The 23,948-nt window shown below is 43.8% G+C and overlaps 1 protein-coding gene across 3 annotated transcripts in view; it reads right to left on the bottom strand.

Annotated features, from left to right (window-relative positions):
- Nucleotides 1–11,621, bottom strand: part of ZRANB1 (zinc finger RANBP2-type containing 1) — a 44,496-nt gene extending 32,875 nt beyond the window's left edge. For all 3 annotated transcript variants that reach the window (XR_009487234.1, XM_059852198.1, XM_059852197.1), the window contains exon 1: nt 11,382–11,621. The gene's annotated coding sequence lies outside the window, so the exon portion shown is untranslated. The remainder of the gene's footprint in view (nt 1–11,381) is intronic.
- Between the last annotated feature and the right edge of the window lie 12,327 nt (nt 11,622–23,948).

The following is a 23,948-nucleotide window of genomic DNA, read 5'->3' as shown; positions in this document are numbered from 1 at the left end:
GCCTAGGAAACTAAAACTCACAAGCTGCACAACAGGATTAAATGCAAATTAGACACATCAACCCAAAAATTAGTCAATACCTGTTCCCCAATTAGCCAGTGTTTTATGAGTTAGTACATTCTTCACTGAAATACCTCCACACACACACCTTGCTCTATCAAGGCATAGCTGAAACTTCTACTTAAATTTGTCAGCCTTACTCCTACTATCTCCTCCTGAGGACTCCAGCACTGAACATGGGTTTTTTCCAAGAGCTCAAGTGATCTATTCAGCAGATCAGGTGGCTGCATGAATGAGGGGCTATCGCATGGCTGGGACAGAGGAGAGGGCAGCACTATCCTTTTCCATAGCAATCCATATTTATGCTGCATGAAAGCTCAGGAGCAATCAGGAACACAGAAAGCTCCCTCAAAGCTCGAGTTCCACAGTACTGCTTTGAACAGCCTGCAGAGCACTTCACTCCCACCTCTGCATTATAAAACTGTGTCACACTGAGGAATGTGCTGAAAAGGCAATCACATTTCCTGCTGCTTCCCCTCCACCATTCCTGACAGATGTCCATGCACATGTATAATGGGGAAAAAGGGAGCTGGATCATACCAGGTGCCCCATATCTGTGACAAAGTAAGGGAAAAATGCATATATACAGGAGAATACATATATACAGGAGAATACAGTAAGTGAAAATACATATATACAGGAGAATAGAAAGTTAATTTGATTTTACTAAAGGTGACTTTGCAAGGAAGACTTTTTGGGAATTTTAAGGAAAAAAAATTTCTCTACTTTGCCAAAGCACCTCCTATATGAGTACACTAGACACTAGATTTATCTATTCCATTTGGTCCAAGCTTTTCCCTCAATTCCCAAAATAAGGTTTTTCATCACATTATTAATAAGCTTCTTCTCTCTAGAAACAGTAGAGGGTTTTTAGGAATTAATGTTTTGTAGTTAGAAACATGGGAGAGTTGAACAGGGTTTTCAGAATACAGAAGGCAAGAGCACATTGCCCATGCACCTGCCCACTGCCACCAACAGACTGTGCTACCAAGGACCACCAAAAGTGGCTGTCCCAATACTCCAATGCTTGAGAATAATTCCTACTGGAGCAGAAGTTAGTTTGGTTGGAGTAGGTGATGCATGCTTCCCATCAAATCTATAAACAGTCTGTGATGGGTATCTGTAACTGTACATGGGTTTCTTTCCCTGCCCTGGTTTGTAAGGCCCTAAATAAAGCAGTTCCCACTGCAGACAAATCCCAACCCACATTTGGGATGGGGCATGAAAACAAGACATCATCTATTTTAGTGATATTAAGACTGGGAAAGGAGATTGCAGCTCCAGCTGGAAAGCAGCTGGCTGCAAAAACAATCTAAACAAGTACTGAGATACTACTCAGGAAACAAAATAGCTCAGGACATCCCATGTTACAGGAAAGCTTTCATAGGTATCACAAGATCAGCTTTTTAGCTGCAATTATCTTCTGTGCCCCTTAAAAAGCAGATACCCACAGACATAATTCTTAGAGAGGCTGAGTATGTGCAGCTTTGAAAGCCTCTGAGATATAAGCTCACCACCTCCAAACATAAGGCCTCGGGTTATTATGAAGTAAAGAACATAAAAAGGCTCAAGAGAGCAACACAATTTCTCTTTCTTGACAGCTCTGCCAACATCAAATACAGTGAAGAAATTCAGCACTGGGGGTTTTTTACTGTTTTACTGTTTTTTACTTGATCTGACCTCCAATTCTACCCACCACGGTAGCTACCATAGATGGGCCTGGTGGGAGCAGAGCTGGAGGTCACAGGCACCAGACCCACCCCATTTGTTTACATCAGGAACTGCAGTGGCAGGACAAGGGGAAATGGCTTCACATTGAAAGGGAGTAGGTTTGGATTAGGTATTAAGAATAAATTATTCCCTGTGAGGGTGGAGAGGCCCTGGCACAGATTGCCCAGAGCAGCTGTGGCTGCCCCTGGATCCCTGAAGTAGCCAAGGAGCAACAGGGATAGTGGAAGGTGTCCCTACCCATGGCAGGGCATTGGAACAAGATGAGCTTTAAGGTCCCTTCCAACTCAGACCACTCTGTGCTTCTATGATTTACTGATGATACAGCATCGCCATCCAGCCACAGCAGTTTGAAGCTTATTACATTTTTTCCCAATTACTTCTTTGACTCTGTTTTCAAGTCAGCTTGTTATTTTAGATTCCTCACAGAGGAGAAGCTGAATCACAGAGCACCTCCTCTGACAGAGCAATAGCAACACAGTGACTGTGAAGTGCAGGTGCATGCCTTTATGTCCAAAAAGCACGAGCAGACAAGAAATTAAAACCCACAAAACTTCAAACAAATTCCAGTTGATCACTTTAGACAACGTGCTGAGTATCTTCTGGACATACTTGTAGAGTAACTCAATACACTGAAGAGAAAAATATATTAAGTTCTGATAAATAAGGAAAAAAAAAACCAAACCAGAAAAACACAAAAAAAACCCCACCAGAACCAAAAAAACCAACTAAACAAAAAAAAAATAATCAAAACCTTATCAGATCACCCTTTTACTACATGAAGTCAGTTGTAAAAGGTGACCTAGAATGACCAGTTTTGGTTGGTTTTTTTTTGCTTTGCTTCAATTTTTAAGAACATTCTTCTTTTTGGGTGCACAGGAAAATACCAAACAGCTCACACAAACTGGGAAGAAACAAAGAAGTTCTCAAATACCACTTTTATGACAGGATACATTACACTCCCTCAATCTAATGATTTGCCGTGTCCAGAAGTTGTTTTTCCCTTGGCTCAAACAAGGAACAATATGGATCTCCACTTCATTAAACCATCAAGCCCTCCCTGCAAACAGGCCAGATGCTGATTTAGACCAGTCAACACCACAGATTTTTGCTGGGATGGTGCTGGCATCTGTGCTGGCTGAAACCTTATGTAACCACGCCAAGCAAATCAGTGTTCCCACCTCCAATTCACTTTGTTCATGTCTATGGATTTTCAAATAAAACTGCTTTTGTGTTTACAGGAAAAAGGGAGCCCAAGGTGCCAGCTTCAGTCTTCAGCAAGACTTGCAAGGCAAATCAAGAACCTCTCTCCTTCCCCCCTGCAGCTGCCTCTCACAGGCTGCTCCAAAAAGAAAGGCAGGCTGGTTTCTTTATTTTAAAAAATGCTAAAGCAACTTTTCAGATGAACACAATAAGGAGAAGTACCTTTTTCTGAAAGAAAGGGATCTCTATAACCAAATGCAAAATCTATTAATACAGCACTTCAGGAGTATAGAAGTAAAACCTTTCACAAATCCTAGTTTTATTTTCCAAGGTGGACATTTACTGACTTTCTTCTCTTACCTTACCAAACTTGCTCTACCTTCAGGTATTTGCTCTTCTTTCTCAATAATTCAGTATAAGCCTCCACAGATCAGTATATTAAAAGCAGAAAGCTTGAACCTTGGCTTCAGTAGTTTGACGGAACTAACAATAAGCTCCATTGTCATCTCCTCAAATTAATTTTAATAAAATTAAGAACCCTGACCCTGTCAATGGAACAAACAGATCAGATCAGCACTGAATCTGGAAGCTTTGCAGTAGTATCTATGTAATATAACAAAGAATGGAAAGATTATTGTGAAGCCACAAACATAGAAGCATTTTCTGCATTAGCCCAAACACGCTGAAGCAAGGAATTTAACAAACAAGCACAGTTTGCTTTGGTTGTTAGGACAGCTCTTTAAAAAGGCAATGCTTCAGTCCCAAAGAGAGCAACAAAAAGGAGAAAACACCCTGTCATCTCAGCAAAAGAGCACTGGAATAATTTTCTGCAAGCTGCTCTGCGAGGTGGGGGTTTTACATGGGAAATGTTGATTTCCTTGAAGAACACCAGCTGGCTGTGTGCAGTGCCGACAGCAGGAACCGGACCCAGACTGCAGCAGCCACAGAATGCAGAAAACCAGAAACCCTCCCACCAAACAGATACAAGCAGGGTCGGGAGGCTCTGTCTGCATCATCCTCCCATCCTCAGGGCTGCTCCAAACACACACAGACCACCTCTGCTCTCCCGAGGAGGGGAGCTGCTCCTCTGCTCCCCCCAGCACTTCTAAAGAGAAGAATCATCCAGCTCAGACTGCCACAAATCTGAATTCCACTGAAGACCCAATCACTCCCATACACATCACAACACAATTTATAAACTACAGCAGTAATGGTGCATGAGAAAAAAAAACTGTAAACAGTCACACAGTTCCAATGAAAGTATTTTCAATCTAGCATATTAAGTGACTTTTAACATTTTCTTCAGTTTTGACAGTCCAGATCACCAAAAATACTCCTTACTGCAGATTTTTAGGTATGATCTGCCTCACTACCTAAAACTTTTATAAGTGGGGAATGAGTTAAAATCCAGGAGACTTCAGCTCTCACAAAGAAACACAGTGCAAGAAACACAGTTCTCTTAACCAAAAAAAGCAAGAAAGTAAGAATTAACTTCTGTACACATTCAGAAGTGTTCATTGGGTGAATTCAGATGGGTTTCATTTACATAAAATTAATAAAAAATTGTTTTCATTCTGCTTTATGGATTCGTATCTCATTTCAAAGCCTCTTAAATCTACTTTATTAGGTATTTATGGTATTCAGAAAAATTACGCTGATTTTGCTTCAGCTTTCTTTTCAATATTCTATTCACACTTCCAACCCAACTGCTGACTTTTCATAAGAAAAAGAATTGATATGCAGCTTTAATGCAAGAGGATGTCCAATTCTGCTAATGCTCCATGCACTAAGAATGAAAACATCTGGGAGGTTTCTGATCTTTGGAGACATCTGAAATACAAGACTGACAATGAACTTTAGGTCTACAACTTAATGTAAACGCATGTGTCTGCAAAAGCTGGAAACTCATTACAGAATTAACAGATATTTGAGAATAGTAAACATTTTCTCTTTCTGCTGTCTTTATTTTTATTTTAATGTTTATGTCTTGAACCATTTCTGTGCTCTTAGCCACTACAGTTAACCCTCTTGTGCAATTTGCATGGTGCAAGTTTGCATTTGATTCATTACTCATCTCAAATGGGTCAAACTCCATCTAGCTCTATTACACTTGTGACTAAAAGCCAGGAAAATCTTAACTGATGAAAACAACCTATAAAAACCCAGTAGCAGCAGCTTGCAGTTCAATTCTCTTTCTTTGTCAGGGTTGTGCTTTTGTTTTAAGCTCAATTAAAAGTGAATGACTGTCCAGATGAGATGTTACACATTAGGATGGACTAAATACGACTGCTTAGAAACCAACACCATTTGGGCAAACAAGGGTAAGCAGTTTAACAGTTACATAATGCACAGCATCTCCCACACAATACTAATCAAAACCCAAGCAAAATTACTTAAAATAATGAGCTATGATAGAAGATTTGCATAAATACAGCCAGCAGCGTTTAATGAATCTGACCATGAATAGCAACAGATGAATACTGACTTAAGATCTACAGTAACAAACACACACAATAAAACAAAAGAACTGTTAAAACTTTTTTTTTTAAAAAAGACATTAGCCTTGGACAAAGTACAGAAGCTGAACAAGATGTTTCTTTATAAAAAGTGAGGTCAAATACAAAAACAGTTTATCTGTGTTTAGACTGTGCCTCAAACACCAGACTCACTTTTGTTTAGCTCTCAGCCATCCTCACACACAAGGAGGAAAACCAGATGTCACGCTCGGACTGAAAACACACTGTGGAGTCAGACATCAAAACCCTGAAACACTTAAACCTGTCCAACAGCAGGAACATTATACCAAGACTTGTACATTTTCTTGTAATTATCCCCTGGACCTCCTCAATACTGGCTGACCATAAATTAGAGCAGGGCTACACAGGCAGTCACCATTGGGAGGAGGAAAACCACCTGCCTCCAAAGGAAACATGGAAACACACGCTCAGCACCCACTATGGGGCAGTTTGCTCCGAATTAATGACAAGCCACATTCAGACACAGCCAAGGACTGTCTTTGGTGAAAGCATTTGCAATTGGAATACACTTCAGGCAAGTCCCAGCTCAAGTGAGCCAAACAAGCTACACTCATTTTATCCTAAAATGCTGCCTTGCCAGCATTTTAGGAAGAGCAAAGTATCAAAAAGAGGGAAAAAGAAAAAAATAGTAGCAAAAATGCTATTATCACAGCACACAAAGTCCACCAGTGTGGATGCTGCTGCTTAACACAGTGCAAAGAACCAGTACCAAATACCACAGGAAAAACAAATCCAAACTCCTTCTAAAGACACTTACACCAGGTATTTTGGTTTTTTTGTAATTGCATTTTTTTAAACCATACGATTAGCAATCTGTATTTTGGTCACAATGCATATCTCTGAGTTAATCACTGCAGGGTACTCTGCACTCCTGGAAAGTTTCAGAGTAACAGCTCTAAAACAGTAATAACAGGCTCTGGAGTGGGAGTAAGTTTCTACTAAAGGCAACACTGAACAACCTTCTTTAAATAAGCCTTTTAAAAGCAATGAGGTGACATTTCTTTTTATCCCTGCACAGCTAAATAGTAATTGGGGAGGTCAAAAATAAAAAAGTAACTAGTCCAGCAGCCCGTCTGAGCCCTTCAGCAAGGTGAAAATGAGCTTCTCAGCAGGCACCCAGTAAGGGGAAGCCTTTGCAGGTAAAACCTGAACCCCATGGCCCATCTGTCAGATGATGTCAATGACAAACAAAGTCCAGGACAGAACACTCCTGACTTACCAGAGCACTGAGAACCAGTAAAACCAAAAGTAGATCATCAACACTTCTTGAACCCAAGACCTGTAGACTGAGGTTGTTCCAGGGGAGTACTGAAATAACAGCAAGGAATAAACATGCCAGCTGTCTCTACAGATCCCTGCTTAGATATTGGGAGGATGATTGGAGACTCAAAGAATACTTTCAAGCCCATTAGCCACAAGTCAAGCTCTCACAGTGCACTTATGGTTCCAACAACCATAAAAAAAGAATTCCTCATAAACCAACAATCATCAAACAAACTTCCTATTTTTTGCTGGAATTACACACATTTATGAGATTTATGACAGATGTTTTTCTTTCCAGATAATCAACTGACTGCACCAAGAACCACAGAGTTTTTAAATGAGTGGACCTATAAAAGTGTGTGTAAATTCAAAGTCAGAGAAAGATTACTGATTAAAACAGTTCTAATACACTGAAAAAGAAAACCAACCTACACATACACAAAAAACCCCCAAACAAACAAAAAAACAACACTCAAGTTTTTCCTTCCAGAGTCATAGAAATCATGGTTCTAACAGTTTTCTTTAGCTCAGGAACCCCAACTCCTGAATATGTAGAAGTTACCAAGAAAACAAACACACCAAAGTTTCTTAATGCCCACAAACTCCTCAGTAACCCAAACTTTCTCTGTTTTAATAAAAACAGCTTCTCAGGACCAGATGCTAAATCAAACTGAAGTCAAAGAACCAGATGGAGGATTTTGAAACCTTAACATTTTATTACAGAAGTAATGGCAAACATAACCCAAATAAAACAGCACCGTGCCTTGGCTTGTGGCACAGCAGGAGGGAGGGCAAGAGGAGAAGACTGCAGCCTCCTTGCTCACCAGTCACAGTTCCAGACACAAGTCCTACTTACACAGCCCAATTTCCACGTGCCAAAGCAAACACAAGCCCATCCTTCCAGCCCCACATTCCCTGGACAGCAGGTTACATGTCTATTTTCACTTTGTACCTTGTTCTCAGCACTTCAGGTATTTTCAACTCAGTTCTGAACTTTAAGATCTTAAATCCTGTGTCATCTCCAGCATTTCTCTTAGTAGTAAAAACAGTCCTTAATTTAAAATTTGCAAGCCATTCTTAGGAAAAAAATAACCCAACTTAATAGACCATAATAAAAATAAACAAACAAAAAACAACAACAACAAACAACACAGTAGTATCCTTGTCTTAAGAACAAGCAGGAGAGATTACATCAAGACAAACCCAAATAACCAAAGGAAAAAATGCCAACTTCATTATATCTCCTGTACAGCAGAAAATGCAAAAGGGCTGCAAATGTGGCTGCTTCCTAGGCAAGATGCTCTGCACATACCAGTCACTACCAATGTTTCCACTGTATTACCTGCCCATGTTCCTTGTAAAAAATCTACTATTCCTTCTGCTTTCTTGTACCAGGGACTCCATATCAGCCCCTCTTGAAGACAGTTCCCTGCTCAAACCTCACTGCCCTCATTTCCTGCTCCATCCCTTCCACACCTCTCCTCTCCCTGGTCTACACCAAAGTGAGTTTCTGCATCAATGGGACAAAAGCAGAGGAAAAAAAGTTGTTTTGAAAAAATGCCAAATGGACGAAGCTCCAGTTTGAGTACAGAGCTCCTGAACACCTGCCTATGCCACAAAAGAAGGAAACACAAAATCATAAATATTATTGTAGATTAACACACTCTCAGAATGGTTGTTGAAGTATGACAGTTTTTCTTTTAAAGCATGTTAACTGGTAGACCCCAGAGAGGTTAATTATAAATCCTGAGCATCAAGAAAGCTCCAAAAAAATTAACTAGATAGAGCAGCTGTACTCCAGCCACCAATGATGTAAAAATGAGCACAGTCACAATCCTGTGCAAGCTGAAGCAATGACAGCTACACAAGAAATGCTATGAAAAGTACCAGCAAAGTGTCTGGATCCCAAATGTATGAAATCTTAATTTGAAGACAAAAGTTTTAAGGTGTAATAAATTCCATTCAACTGACATGACAAAGTTACAATTATCCATGTTACTAAACTGATTTTACCAAGTTACACCATCTGACCAGGGAAATGGCAAACTCTTCATCAGCTGTGTTGAAAAAAATTATCAACTTTGCCTTGTTTCCCTCCTCATACATAATACTATTTAAAAAAAATAAAAAATTAAAAACTCTGTTACAGCTAAGCCAGCCATTTTCAGCTGCCAAACTAAAGTTTAGTTCCATTTTAGTACCAGGAGACTGTGGATCATAATTCATCTAGTTAAACTGAGGATTACTTGTTGACATCAATTTTGAACAGCCCAAAATAACCCAGTCTTCAAATTTTGGGGGGAGGAAAGGGCATGAGATTATTAAGAGAACTGGCAGTAGCAGTTTAAATGCTTTGCTGTGATTAGCAGAGAGCACATCACGACAAGGAATGTATTGATCTGAAGTTGTGCTAGAACTGATATGGCAAAGAGAAGCTGGAAAGAGAAACATTAACACCCAAGTTAATACCACATGAAGGAGCCAGTAAATCTCACTTTAAAGAGCCTGAGAGAACATTTGATTATTTGATTGACTGGATTAAAAATAACCTCCCATTCAATCAGTAAAGTATTTCCTACTTACACTTCTGACTTATTTACAGATCCTTCTTGCAAAGGGCAGCAAAGACGGGTGGGAATTCCTGTCCCCGAGGAATTTACAGGTCAAACAACATACAATGAGAAAGGCCACACACAAAGCTAAAAATGTCCCCTTGACCCATTCTGAGCTGGAATTAGTCCCCAATTAAAGTCACGCTCCTGTGATGAACCCCGTTGATGCTTTTGTGCCACTCAGCATTCCAATTACATTAATATTTGTAATTATACTTCTGAGAGAATGCTAATAGGCACAGCTCCTCAGGAACAGATGACAGCCTCACCAGTGTCACCCCTACCTGCCTGCCCTTGCTTAAGCAGCAGAAGGAAAGTAAAGGTAGCAATTTCTTTTTCTTTCAAGAGAACTACACCACATAATTAGTTTCACAAATCCCATGAAATGCAACACATCCAAAGGCTTTATTCCTCTGAATGCTGTGACAGACTTAAACCAGAGGTGATCCTTCACATATGACATGCCAGCTTCCATATGCTGAAACACCAACTCAGCTTGGGCTTCAGAAGGAGGCCAGCAAAAGAGTTCCAGAACACCTCCTGCTGCTCACCTGCCTCCCCTCCTCTGAGTAACTACTGAAAAAGGGGGGGAGAAATAAATAAGCCTCACAAATCTCTTCTGTGAGACCGATAAGCAGATGGAAAAACAAAACTGATTACAACAAATCTCTCCTGAACTACTGTAAAAAGGTTCTGCTCACAACAGTGAGCCGTAAGAAGAGAAAGAGGGAGTAACTACACAGAAGACATCTCACCTTTCAATTTTTGCCCCAACAAACGCATGAAAGCACTAAACTCACATGCCAGCTCCACCACTTGTGACACCGCAGGCAGCTGGCGAGCAGAGACTGTTCAAGCACAGCACAAAGCCCGTCAAACAACGTTTGTTTACTACATCAACCCCCAAGAATTCCAGAAAAAGTTGTCATTATTGCCATGGCTGAAAGTCACCGTGGCAGCAGAAAGTTCTCAGCAGCCGGGCTGTGCCAGCCGTGCAGGACACCCGGATCCATCTTCTCCATCATTTCTCCCACCCGCCGCTCCCGAGGGAGCGGTGACTGCTGTGGGGACAGGCTGCTCCTGTCACTCCCAAGGAAGGACTCACAGACACATCCGAAGGACTCACAGACACATCCATGACCTCCGCAGACAAGTTTATCTTATCCTGCCAGGAAGCTGCTGCAGTCTGGGACCGTGAAGGCAGACAGGGAGGCGCTGGCAGCGTGGATTACCAAGGTCTGCCTCGCTCCTTAATCCAACTTTCCTAATTTTTGTTTGGACTTCGGTTCCCAAAGACGAGCTCGATTTTGAAATACTTCTCACACTGTACTTTACTTCTGATAAAGCATCGACAAGAGGTGATCACAGAATGAATCACGGAGGGGTTTGGGCTGGAAGAGACCTTAAAGATCATCTTGTTCCAACCCCCTGCCATGGGCAGGGACACCTTCCACTACCCCAGGGTGCTCCAAGCCCCGTCCAATCTGGCCTTATACACTTCCAAGGATGGGACAGGCAATACCATGGAAGTTCTGCTACCCAAAATCCACAGACACAGCCCATCACTCCCATCACCTACTCCACCACCGCGTGCAGATCCACACAGGCACATCCGACCACGAACAAAATCAAAGCAGGAGGGTGGGAAGAAGTGGGAGGGAGGCAGCACAGGCATGATCTCACCAGGCACACTAAGGCACCACAGCCCGGGGTCCGGAGCAGCAACCACGGGAGAAAAAATCCGAGTTTCCTGCCTTTGTACGGACGCTGTGCCAGCCTGCCTGCCCTCAGCAAGCTGTTCCACGCGGGACACCGATCGCAGCGGGATCCGGGGCCGCGCCGGAGGCGCCTCCTCATAGCCCCCCCGACCCCGCAGCGGGTCCCCGGTCGACTACGGCTCAGCTCGCCCCCGTTCCCCCCGCGCCCCCTCGTCCTGCAGCGCTGCCTGAGGAGGGCAATGAGAGCACAGGGGCTTTACCTCTCCGCCGGGATCCGTCCCTCAGTCCCTCAGGAACACGCTCGGAGCACTGGGAGCCGCCTGCGCCCCGCGCCGCCCCCCCCCCCCCTCCCGCGCTCCCCCCCCGCTCACGACATGGTCTCTCCCGAGGCGCCGCGGCTGCCGCGGCCGCGGGCGCTCCCACTTGGCGCGGCGGGGGGGGGAGGCTCTGCCCGCGCTCCTCTAATGGCGGCGGCCGGAGCGGCCCAAAGCAAAATAAACCCCCGCACGGCCGAGCAGCACGTCAGCGCGGCCTGCCGCCCTGCACGCCGCCTATTGGCTGGACCCGCTCCTGCCTTTCGCCAATCGGCGGGCGGCTCTTTGCGCAGAGAGGTGATGTCATCGATGCCGCGGGGTGCCGCGCGCAGGGCGGGCGCCAGGGGGCGCCTTCCGTGCCGACCCCTCAGGGCGGGAGCCTCGGGGCCGTTCCGGGCTATTCCCGGCTATTCCCGGCTATTCCGGGCTATTCCGGGCTGGCCCTGCCCGGCCCTGCCCGCTCCCCTTCCCCTTGCACCGCCCCCCAAGCCCCTCGGCACCCCGCCACCTTCCCCGAGCCAAACATGCGCCTGGCTTGCCGGAGGTAACGCGCAGGGCGTTGTGGAGTGGAGACGAGAGCGTCCTCCCCGTGGCTCCACACAGGCCGTGCTACGGGTATATGGACATCGGAGGTGGGAGTAATCCCTCCTTCGGATGGCACATGGCCCGGCAGCAGCCGTGGGTAACACTGGTTTGTGCATCACAGAGTCAATGAGGTTGGAAAAGCCCTCTGAGAACATCCAGTCCAAGCTGTGCCCCATCCCCACCTTGTCCCCAGCCCAGAGCCCTGAGTGCCACATCCAGCCTTCCCTCGGGCACCTCCAGGTATGGGGACTCCAAACCTCCCTGGGCATCCCCTTCCAATGTCAAATCACTCTTTCTGTGAAGAAATTCCTTCTATGTCCAACCTGAACCTCCTCTGGCTGCAGCTTAAGACTCTTGTAAAAAATCTTGGTTTTATCTGCACTTGGGAAATATTTTGCTACGGAACAACTGAAGGAATTAATGGGAATCCAGAATCCACCAGCTGCTATGGTCAGGTGTTGGGTCATAGGTTGGACTCGGTCTCAAAGGTTTTTTTCAATCTAAATTGATTCTGTGAAATAAATTTTAAATGTTTCCTCCACATGTTGATTCCAGCCGTTCCTGACTCAAGACAGTGAATGGGGTTGGAATCCAGGGTGTCACCTTGCCCAGAAGAACTCGTCCAAGCAGCAGCCCCACAGTGCAAAGCTCATTTATCTTCTGAGAAGAAAAGACCAGCAGCAACAGCTCTTCCAGCCCTTGGTTCAGTCCTTGTGCTGGCTATGCAATATTTTTTTTTGCTTTCCACTCAAAAATTGCTAGACTGCATCTTCCTTAAGCTGCCCTTGTAGGCTCACGGACAGAAAATGTGTATTTCTCCACATCCTTGCTTTTCCCTCATGGGTTTTATATCATTTGATACGTTATTTTGTTTTTTTCCCCCCACTGCAGTTACTACTTTTTATTTCAGGCTTTCTCAGATGTTTTTACACTTTCTTATTTCCATGGTTTCATTCCCCATTCCCAAACTCTGTTAGACAATGCCTCCGGCTTGGTGTTGCATTAGTAAACTCATCCTGGACCAGCTGGATCCATCCCTTCTCCCTCAGTCAGCAGAAAAGAAAAGCACCTGAGATGTTCCAGCAGAGCAGTGCTAGAGAAAATCCCTGTGTCCAGCAAGCAAACAGCCAGGGCTGGAGTCAGGACAAGTAAAATGTAATTACTTATGGAGACTGAAATAGAAATTTGTCTTCATTTGCAATTAAATTAGTTCCCTATAAACATCGAGAACTGTTGCAGGGGGAGGGTAATGTGATTTCTCTCTCCCAGACTAATTATTCACTAAATTTCCTTTCTGACTCCACTGAACAAGTTGGTATATTTCTCAAAACATAGCTGTAGAAAAAAGCTTTTTATTTGAAACAAGACTTGAATAAGTAATATAAAATAAATATTCCTTGTCTTAAGGAATTTTACCATCTCTGTGCTTAGAAATCATCCAGAAAATGAAAATGTATCCCTTGCTCTTGGCATCTAGGCAAGGTGATGGAAGAGCTGTTGGGGTAAATTCTAAATGCTGCCCCAAATGTGCAACAATGGAAATTTCCAGAAATAATTGTTATAGATTAGACTGCATAAAAAGATATGAGCATACAAGGAATATCTTAAAACCATAGACTTACAGAGGGGCTTGGGTTTGAAAAAAGTTAAGACCAACTGAAAAAAAAATTCCAAAGAATTCTATGATTCTAAGAGATTTTAATCTCTGCACAGTTGGTCTGCAGAACAGAAGCATTCTGAGTAGTGAAAGAAGTCCCTGGATAGTATTTGAAGGAGAACATGTGGTCAAATTGAATTTGAAAATATTTACCAGAGCAAAAGCAATTCCTGGTCTGCATCTCCCAGCTACCTGATATTTTTGATGTTGGTGACTTTATTGTCAGGCCATGTCTTTGGCTTTAGCTCAAAAAGCTGCTGGTGTCTCCTCCCAGGTTTACCTTGCAGGAGTTTGCCATTTGTTCTAGACTTAAACAATAAAATACAAGAGGAATGACCTTTCAGCAGTTTAGAACATTGATATTTACACATATAATTTATCCAAGAAGATCTTTCAGACTTCTAATTTGGAGACACATCAAAATCTACATGACTTGATAGTCCAGTCCTCAATAGATTTGGTATTTGATCATCTTTTCTTTTTTTAAATGTCAGGAAGACAATTCTATTTTTGTTAGAGGTAGCAGAAGTTGTAAGCAAGTACTAATTTCCTATCTCCCACCCAAAATTTTCATTTTCTTTCACCAGTTTAAGGAGAAATTTTAACTCCCTAGGAAGGAATTTGGAACAGTCATACTCGTTTGACAGCTGAAGCTGTTATTTTGGGAACCTTCCTTTGCAGAGCTGGATTTGCTCAGGCCTTGCAGCTCGTGAGCCTTCACACAGAGTTGTACAACTGCCCCTTGTGCCTCACAATAAACCCACGGCAGAACCATGAGATAAAAATATCTTTTGCACATATTCATGTTCCAGCTTTCTCTTTTCCCCACTCTTCAAACATCATAAATCCCTGTTCTTTTAACTCCCCACCTTCCTTAGCCATCCTAGCTCCAATCTCCTTTCTTCCTGTTCCTCCAGAACCAGAACTGATAGTAAATCTCCTTGTCAGAGCTCCCATATTTGGCAAAACCCCAGCAATGTGCACAAATGCTGTGATTTTGCAGGATTATCCAACTCAGAGCCCCGCTGGTTCCCATCCTTGCCAGCCTGAAGCTGCCCCAGCAGCCTGGAACCCTTTGTGCCTGCGAGGTGTGAGCCTTGCAGGCAGCCAGCGAGGCAGATGGCTGGGAAGTTCCCTTCCTTTCCTACAAAGAATTTATAAATTTAGGACTTTTTTGGCGCAACCCTGAGTTGCAATTTGCCGCTGTCTCCCGTGAAACCCTTTGAGAGCTTCGCCTTACAAGATGCCCTGATTTTTTTCAGTGCTGATGCTCACTGTTAGTAAAAGGCCTTTCCCTCAACCCTCCCTGACGTTTCTGTTCTGATTCACCCTGTTTATACCCAAGCAAATGATACCCAAAGCTATAATTAGAAAGCAAGCGTTGAAACATTCCACAGGAGCACATTTGTTGCGTGTAGTAGCTGGGGAACCTCAGCGACACAAAATTGCTTCAGGTAAGCAAAAAAAAAGAGAAAAACCTAATTATTTTCTGCTGGCATGAAGTGTTTTTGTGCTGTTGCAGAATTACCTCAGCTTGAGTGCAAAGATTACATCTAGTTAGTGATGTCTGAGTGCAGATCTTGCTCTTATGTAATTCTCTTTACCCTGGTAACTCCTTGCTCTCAGGCAGGGCGCCGGCTCCCATCAGGAGATTCATCCTCAGCTTATCCAGGAGCAGGGATGTACATGCTCACCAGATGGTTATTTCTCACCAGCTGAACTTTGGAAATGCAGAGCTCCTTCTCAACCAGCTCCTCAGATCCTGCTCTTGCTGTTGCTTTATCCTGTGTTTTCAGGAGCAAGGAAGACTAGCAACACTTAGATAAAGGGCGAAATATAGAAATGCACAAAAATCCAGAGGAAGCAAAGGTTTTGGATTGAGAACAGGATGTTTTAAATGGTTCACTGACTTGTTACCAGTTTTCCATCCTCTGAGTCAGCCTGAACCTTGACACCCAGTAAATCCCATCTTTGGGCTGCTTTTCTCAATTTCATTTGAATCATAAAAGTATTCAACTAGAGCTAGATCACTATCCCTCCTATCCGGACAAAGATGAAGTCAGAGGAGACTCAATCTCAGAACCATAGAATGTCTTGGGTTGGAAGAGACGTGAAAGAACATCCATGGAGCCAGCAAGAGACCCCTCTCAGCTCTCCAAGAAGTCACAGTGTGTGGGGGTGATTGTTTCAGGGACAAAAAAGCCAGCAAAGTTAGAGAATAAATAAATTTAGCTTGGAAAAACTGGACAGAACTGCCTCTAAAGTCTGCACCCTGAAATATATTTCAGTAGCAGAAAGAAAAATGTTCCAAGTGTCAAGCACTTGCATTGAAAGCTTCCACGTTCTCATTTTTTTCTTGTTTCCTCTCTGGTTCCACATGGAGCAGAGGAAGGGGGTGAAGGAGTAAATCCATTGGGATGGGGCTATGCAGCTGAAGGCTTTAAGCCCTGTGATGGGGGAACCTTAGAAGCTTTCCTCAGCTGGGCAGACCTTGTTTAGGTGAAGGAGTCTGTGGCCAACAGAGAGGCAGCTCACGTGGAGAACAGCAGGAAGCTGGGAGCGATGGTGGCCGTGCTCCAGCCCTCAGTGAGGATCTGGAGACTCCAGCAGGCTGCAGGAGCTGCCCGGCCCAGATGGTGAGCACAGCGTGGCTGCTGCTGCTCCCAGCACCATCAGCAGGGCTGTCACAGCACAGGAATGCAGGGGGAGGACAGACAGGAGGAAAAGAGAGAGGGACCGAGGAAAATGTGAGACCTGGTGGTAAAGGGGAAAGAAGATAGCACAGGAAAATGCAAAGAGCTCTTTGGGTGTGCTCTGAAAGTCATCAGGGATGGCAGTGACAAGTCACAACACAACTCTGAAAGGACGCGGCAGCCTGAGTCCCTTCAGGGCAATGTAAGACATTTGTGAGGACTCGAGACAAAAATCCATTTTAAAAATGGACTGAAATCCACAAACCCACTGCTGTACAGAAATGTCAGGCCTAAAGAGCCTGGATGGCTCTGCACGATGGCCACTGTTCTCCCACCATCACCACTGACACATTTAACTACCACCAACCCCAGACCCCTCCAAAATGCTTCTGGCAGAAGAAAATGAAGTGTGGGGTCAGCATAACACTGACTCCTCCAACACTGCCAGCAGGGGCTGGAGATGAAAATACCACTTTATGCTGCCACAGGTTTTGATACTGGGTTAGGCAACCCCCTCCTCTGACTCCTGGCTTTTGTGAGCCTCCTCATGGCATCACCCCTCCCCAAACATTGTAAAAAGCCAGAGATACTAAACCCGGTGGCAGTGGAGCTGAGAGGCAGAATCTCAGACATCTTTCTGCTTTAGGAGGGGCCAGCCCTTCTCCTGTGCAGCAAGGCAGCATTATCAGGCAGCTTTAATATGGCCCAAAGTTGAGCCAAAGCTGTTAGAGGTTGGCAAAAGTGAAAATGGGATTATTATAAATAAGGCTGTCCAGGAGCACACGAGGCAGCAGAGTAGGGACATTCTGTGTCTGGTTTGCAGAACACAGTGCATCATGCCCAGCATAATCAGCACCAGCTAATCAGATTATTTGATGAGCCAGAGGGAGCAAAATCTATCTTTGAGTTGACGTAATCCACCAATAGACTGCTTAAGGATTCTGGATATTTTCATTCTGTGTCTCAGAAGCCTTTCTCTTACCTATTTATTGAGACTTATCCTTTTTATGAGAAAATCTAGGATTAAACAGAGACAGCTCAAATTGAAACCAGAACACAAACCAGGTAAGAGTGAGATTCCAACAGAGCAGTGCCAATTACCACACTACTGGCTCAGCAGGATGGTGAAAGAATATCAGGGATACTTTAGAGCCATTAGTGGAGACCTTGGATGGTAACTGTGGAAGATAAAGAATACACAAGTCTGGAATTAAAATGGAGAAAAGACATTTTTTCTGGAACATCATGAAATGTTGGATGAGATTTTTATTTTAATTCAGGCCTAGCCTGATCCATAAATTCTTATCACATTAATATGATTTAATATATTTTAGAGGTGTGCTCTGTAAAAATCTGTACCTTCTCTTAGCCTTCTTCATTACTAATAGGCAGTTACAACAACTGCATAAAAAGTAGCTTTCCATCTTATTGCTAATTTAATCTTGCAGAAAGCTGTCTAGCAGGGTACCTCATAATGCTTTGCCTTATTTACAGATACAATGAGGGGAACAGAAAAATAAATCATTTTCAAAACAGATTACTTTTCTGGAAGGACAGTTCTTTGATTGCTTTTATTCCTAACTGTAATACAAAATAATTTAGTAATTATAGCTTGAGCAACTATTGTTTACTTGTATCAGGCCTCACAAAAGCTTCTGTGCCTGCCTTTCTTGTATGTTGTGTTAAAAGAATGGGTAGAAACAGAATAAAATAATTGCAACAGAACATTGCCTGGCATCCCTGTCTCCCTCCCACTGCACAAAGAGATGCTGGAGCAAAGCTGAGACATTTATTGAGCAGCAGGGGGTCATTAGCTTGTTGTCAGTCCTCTCTCCATTGACAGCTTGACATGGCTGTCTGGTAGGTAAGCTGCGTTATAAACAGGCTTTTTGTAGCACACATTGCTGCTTTCATATGAAAAGTATGTTTGCTGTCTCCCAAATAATCCTTGCCACCCTGAGAAATTACAGATTTTGTGTTTCAGGAACGTGTTGCTTTAGTTTTCCAACCACATGTCTCAGCTGCATCTGAGTTTCTCATGCCTAAGCCCTTTGAAAAAAGTTTAAGCTTCAAAAGCTTCCACTTGTATGAGACAGCAGCTCTGGAGCTGCCCATGTCCAGGCACAGCTGTAAATTTACAGGGCTCTAACACCAAAGGACAATTTAGAGCATCTCTGGGGTTGTGTACAGCTGAAATTGCTCAAATATCACAAGGACTTGGATCTCCCCTAGAGGTCAGAGTGAGGAGAAGGATCAGAGAATTTGGGAGGATATTTAAGTGAGGAGTAAACCACTGCTGCCCTAAGCCAGCCAGCTCCATGTGCAATCATTCTCTGTCCATCTCATTGCTGCCCAAGCACCACAGCAGCAGAGAGGCCGAGCCACTGACTGAGCTTTGCACAGTGCAGTTCAGCTCAACCAATAAAACAAATCTTACAAAATTATGCAAAATGTTGAGCTGCTGCTGGAATAATTGGAAATTGGTGAAGCTGCTCAGTCTCAGGAAGGTCACGTTTCTTCACTGGATGTGGAATCTTGGAAATCCTTGGCCAGGAGGGATTCATGTGCTTTTCTTGCTGGACATGGCTCTCACATAGCCCAGTTTCCCCAAGAGTTCCCATGGTTCCTCCCTCTGCCAAGTCAACTTTTACAGTCAAGGGGCCTGGGCAAGCACCCAAGGCCTGGGGAGAAAGTCCAGATTTGGCCCATTGCCCACAAGCCACATTTCTCTGGTACAGAAAAATCACATTACATTGGTTGTATTAGGAATATTGATTACACAGCTGATCATAGAATCACAGAATGGTTTGGGTCTTTAAAAGGATTTTAAAGATAATTTGTTCCAACCCCTGCCATGGGCAGGGACACCTTCCACTGGACCAGGTTGCTCCAAGCCCCATCCAACGTGATGTAGATGAGAGTCCAGGCTACCCATGTCAGAAGCAGAGGCTGTTCAGATGAATGAGGCTGATCACCTGCATTAAATTAGGGAGCTCATTTCTCAAATGGAGCCCAAACCTGTTTGGATTAGATCTTTCCAACCTCTGTGCTGAAGAAACAGAAGTTCTGCCATTTCATTTTGTTGCTGTTTCTCTTATCTTGCCATCCTGGCTTTGAATTTTCACTCTCTTATTCCAAGTACACATCTTGCCTGATTTGCTTCATCTTCAAGAGTTTTCCCAGTGTCCTCAGGCACTGAGGGAAGAGGCCAAGTGAGCTGGGCTTCCCTCAGAGCACACAGCTCCAAAGCTGAGCTGTGTTCATTTCTTGGCTCTCTTCCTCTCACATCAAAGAATATTCCAAATAAGGCCTCACTGGTGTTGCTCAGAATCAAAATAGCTGCTTCTTATTTAGGTTTGATAACCCCTGGAGAAAAGTCCCTTGGACTTTGGCTTCCCCTCAGAGCTGCTGACTGCCTCAGCATATGGTCCTGTTAGATCTCAGTTAAACACTGCTACATCACACTTCTGTCAGCTGTCAGTATTTTCATGTTTTTCTTGGAATGTTTGCTTCCTGTCCTGCACCTTCTGCCTCTAGAGTCAAGTGGTTAAGTTAGAATCTGAGGTTTTATTTCCAAAGTAGATTTCTAATCCTCACTGCAGCACAGAAAAGCATAAAATATTGACTAAGTATAAATAAAGGGGTCAGAAACTAAAAGCAAAGACCAAAAGAGGACCCCAAATATCAGTTCCTCAAACTCATTAGTTAAAAATGGAATTCCAATGTTTTGGAAGAAAATAAACCAGCTGGTTAGGTTTTTTCCTGAAGTTTTTGAGTGCCAGTTCCAGAGTGCAGAAGGCATTTCTGTTTGTGCCAGTGCTGGATCAATATCTCAGTGCAGAGGATGAGTGGATTTGCTCTCACCAACAGCTCACTCAGGCTGAGTCCTTACATCTAATCAAGGGCTTCCTGAAACATTCCAGGAAAAATAAGGAATATTAGCATCTGTGTTCTGGCTGACATTTTGGGTAGATATGCCCTGTTTAGCTGGTTTTCCTCATCTAACAATACCTACATAATCCTTTTCTTTCCACACCCTCAGACACTGCAGTTGGATTCCTGGCTGCTGTAGCCCTTTCCAGAGGCTCCTGTACAATGGTTTTTTGTACTCCTAGGTGTTGCCTGCAGATTTACAAGGCTTTGGAGTTAGATGTGTATCAGATAACACCACAGAATCCCAGAGGAGCAGGCTGGAAGGGATCTCAAGGATCTTCTTGGCCAGCTTTTCTTGGCCAAAGCACAGTCTAGACAAAATCTGGTCAGATCAGGGCCTTGTACCTTTGAGTCTGAATCCTCCAAGGATGGCGATCCCGCTGATGGCTTCTCTGAGCCTTGTTCCAGGGTCTGACTGACACTGATTATTCTTTCCCTGATAAGCAGTCTGAGCTTGCACTAATTGTCTCCAAAACATGCACACTCTGCCTCTTTTCAAACCCAAATGAAGTTTAATTGAGCTGGTTTTCCTTGAGACATAATGTGACTAGAGAGCATGAAGTCCCAAATGTAGTGAGACTGCGAGAAATAAAAGAGATTATGGATTAGAAACACAAACCATTAACCTAGAACACCAAAAACAGTTTTGGCTTCTTTTTCTGCCAGCCTAGTACTGGAAGGGCCACGAAAAAAAATCATTTAATTGATATTTCTCATCCAAGTTTATAGCTAGAGCTGATTAAAACCCTCTATTTCTCTCCTGCTTCGATTTTCAAAGTTCTAAAATACTTAATTCTGCAAAAGAGGTAATGAAAGTAATGAAAACTATGTAAGGAAAAGTTGCCAGAAAAAGAAAAATGTTACTTAAAACAAAAATTATCCCAGAATTTGGAGCTTTTGTAATTTATCCAGGAACTCTGAAGCTTGCTCTCCAAGGCTCTGTGGGATCTCCTGAAGCCTCTGGTGTCCAAGGCAGGGAGCGAGGCTGGAGGTGGACCCTGAAGTGAAGGGGGTGCCTCCAGAAATGGGAGTGTCCCCAGAGACACACTCCATCAGCTCCTGGTCCTGCTGGCAGACTGGCAGCACTTTTGGGGTAGCTCAGAATCCTGCTGGAGCTCCTGAGCTCGTGCAAACCAGCTTGGATTCAACACACCAGCATTTAGCACAACCTCTCTGGTTTTGGAAGCTGTCCAGGCAGCAGCATTTCCCATCTGAAAGGAAGAGGTTCACTTCTCATCCAGCATCCACCTCTCCAAGAGCCCCTTGCCTGTGAGCTGCTCAGAGCTTCCTGCCTTCTGGAGGCAGGGAGAAAGCAACACCTGCAGCTCAGCACAGCTGAACACGTCTCAGAGCATTTCACTGCATCTGAACTAGGCTAAACAAGTCCCCTCCCAGGCACACTGACCCCTCTGGGGAGTACAAACACCCTAGTTCAGGCTGCACTCACATTATGGAGACCTAATTTAGTCCTGATGTTTTGAGATGCACATGCAAGCTGCTTTTCACAAGGTCACCCCCAGCAGAGACAAGGAATTTTTCATTATTAGCATGAAGACCTTGAGTTTTGAAAAATGCTCTTGGCTTTCATCATCGCCTGCATGCTGTTTTTTTCCATCTTCCTTGCATTAAATGGTCACTAGAAGAGGCTGTAATTTATGCAGCACTCCTGGCAGTTGTCTCAGGGGTTCTGTGCAATGAACCACCTTCATTTTAAAAAGCTCTTTTTAAACAAATGGTCTCAAAACCACTGTACACTTTTAAAACTGAGCAGACGAGGGAGTTTATGTGGTACAGAAGGAAACCTGTATTTGGTGATAAATTAAAACATTCAGCCACAAAAATGAGGGCTAAGGGAAGATGAAGAGAGAAAAGGTAAAACAATGTTAAAGGAAGATATTTTGCTATTTAGACACATTCATTCTCTCTCCCTCCTTGTATGGGAAATACTTTAAAGGTGAGTCCTGACCCTGTTTGTCCTCAAGTGTCAATACCAAGTGCTTAGACAGGAAAATGATGATGATCTGCCAGTCACTAAGTGCCCTTGGGTGCTCTGTTTTTCTCCATGGCCCTGACAACTCTTCCCACGCCAGAAGAAATATTTAGCTCCCATCTTCCTGTGGAGCAGCAATTTCCCTATTTCCATAGCTTAAGCCTTCCCCACCGAGCAGCTGCAGTGTCTGCTTGAACTGTGGAGTATTTATTTTGTGGAGGTTTTTCTAAGTCCTGATCAAATTAGTTTGAGGGGAAAGATACCTACAATGTCCTAAAGAACAGCTGTTCCTGACAAATCAACCCCAGGAAACATTCTGTCTGTTTATCCTATGAATTGGCAGAACATGGGCTGCTGTATCCTGAAATATTCTATCATCTCCCACTAAATAAATAGGGAACTGAACAGTTCCTAGCTACAGATCACAAATGGAAGTGGGAGGAAAGTAAACATCCAGCTTAGCTTTCAGCTCAGTGCATTGCTGGCTCCAGCTCACCTGAAGATTCTCAATAATATCTGTAGGAAAATAGGCAAGTACCTTGTGGGGCTTTTCTTTTACTGGACATCAATTTCTCTGAAGTGCTCACATCCTTCTTGTCTAAACTTATCCATTCTACAGAAAGACATCTGTAAAAAAGGGAATTATTTTCCAGCCTCGGCCTGGCCAGGGGCCAAAGGAAGCTGTGTGATGTTCAATCTTACATTCATACAGTGTGGCATGAAAAAGAAATGTACAGGGGAACTCTAAGGGGCTCAATCAGCCACTCCTCAGGCTGCTTTTCAATACTTCAACATGGAACTCTTTCCCTTCAGTTAAAAAAAATACAAATATATGTGTATATGTATTATTTTAACATGGTGACCTTGGGGGATTGTGAGTTTGGGGTTCAGATGGTTTTTTTCCTCTAGGATTTCTAATGATTTCTAATGGCAGCAGGGATTCCTGACTCCTGCATCCACGATTTTAGCTGCAGGCAGGGCAGCAAGGACAGGCTGTGCTCTGTCAATCTGGTAATGAACAGTAATGACAGACTCTAAGCTGTCATAAGAGGATATGACCAAGCCTTGTTTGGGAATGGAGGACTCAGCCCCGTCTGGTGACAGCCAGGATGACCTGAGGCAAGGGACCTGCCCACAACAAAGAACTTTTTTGCCCACTCACAAATAAAACTGACCCCTCCACTTGATGTTCCCAGCTTCTCCCCCCTGTCCAGCCTCCTGTCTCTCTCCTGTTCCAGAACAGGTGGTCAAATCTGGGTTTGTTTTGTTTTGTCCTAAACACCGTGTTAATTCTGTGTTCTCACTAGACCACAGCTTGTGGGGAGGAGGGAGAATTTTAATCCTGGTGAGATTTCCCACCCTTACAGATTCCCATATGGAGATTGCAGCAGCCTTTGTGCAAGTGGTGGAGCTGCTACAGGCTGTGGAATTTTGGGGAAGCAGTGGTGATGTACAAGCCCTGCAGTAGGAGCTTTCCTGCCCTGGGGCCAGGCTGAGCCCCTTCCCTGAGCAGCAGGGCAAGCAGCATTCCCATTTCTGTTCAGGAAGTCACACTAATTACAGAGCTATTGCCTTCCTCATTTAAACAGGCAGTTAATCCCAGTGCTATTAAAATCCCAACATTTCCAGCTTCCCTCAGGAACACTGAGTGGCTG

This window comes from Haemorhous mexicanus, chromosome 7, assembly GCF_027477595.1.
Source record: "Haemorhous mexicanus isolate bHaeMex1 chromosome 7, bHaeMex1.pri, whole genome shotgun sequence".
NCBI lineage: Eukaryota > Metazoa > Chordata > Aves > Passeriformes > Fringillidae > Haemorhous > Haemorhous mexicanus.
The sequence above is the reverse complement of the archived record's forward strand: the minus strand, read 5'-3'. Positions and strand labels throughout refer to the sequence as shown.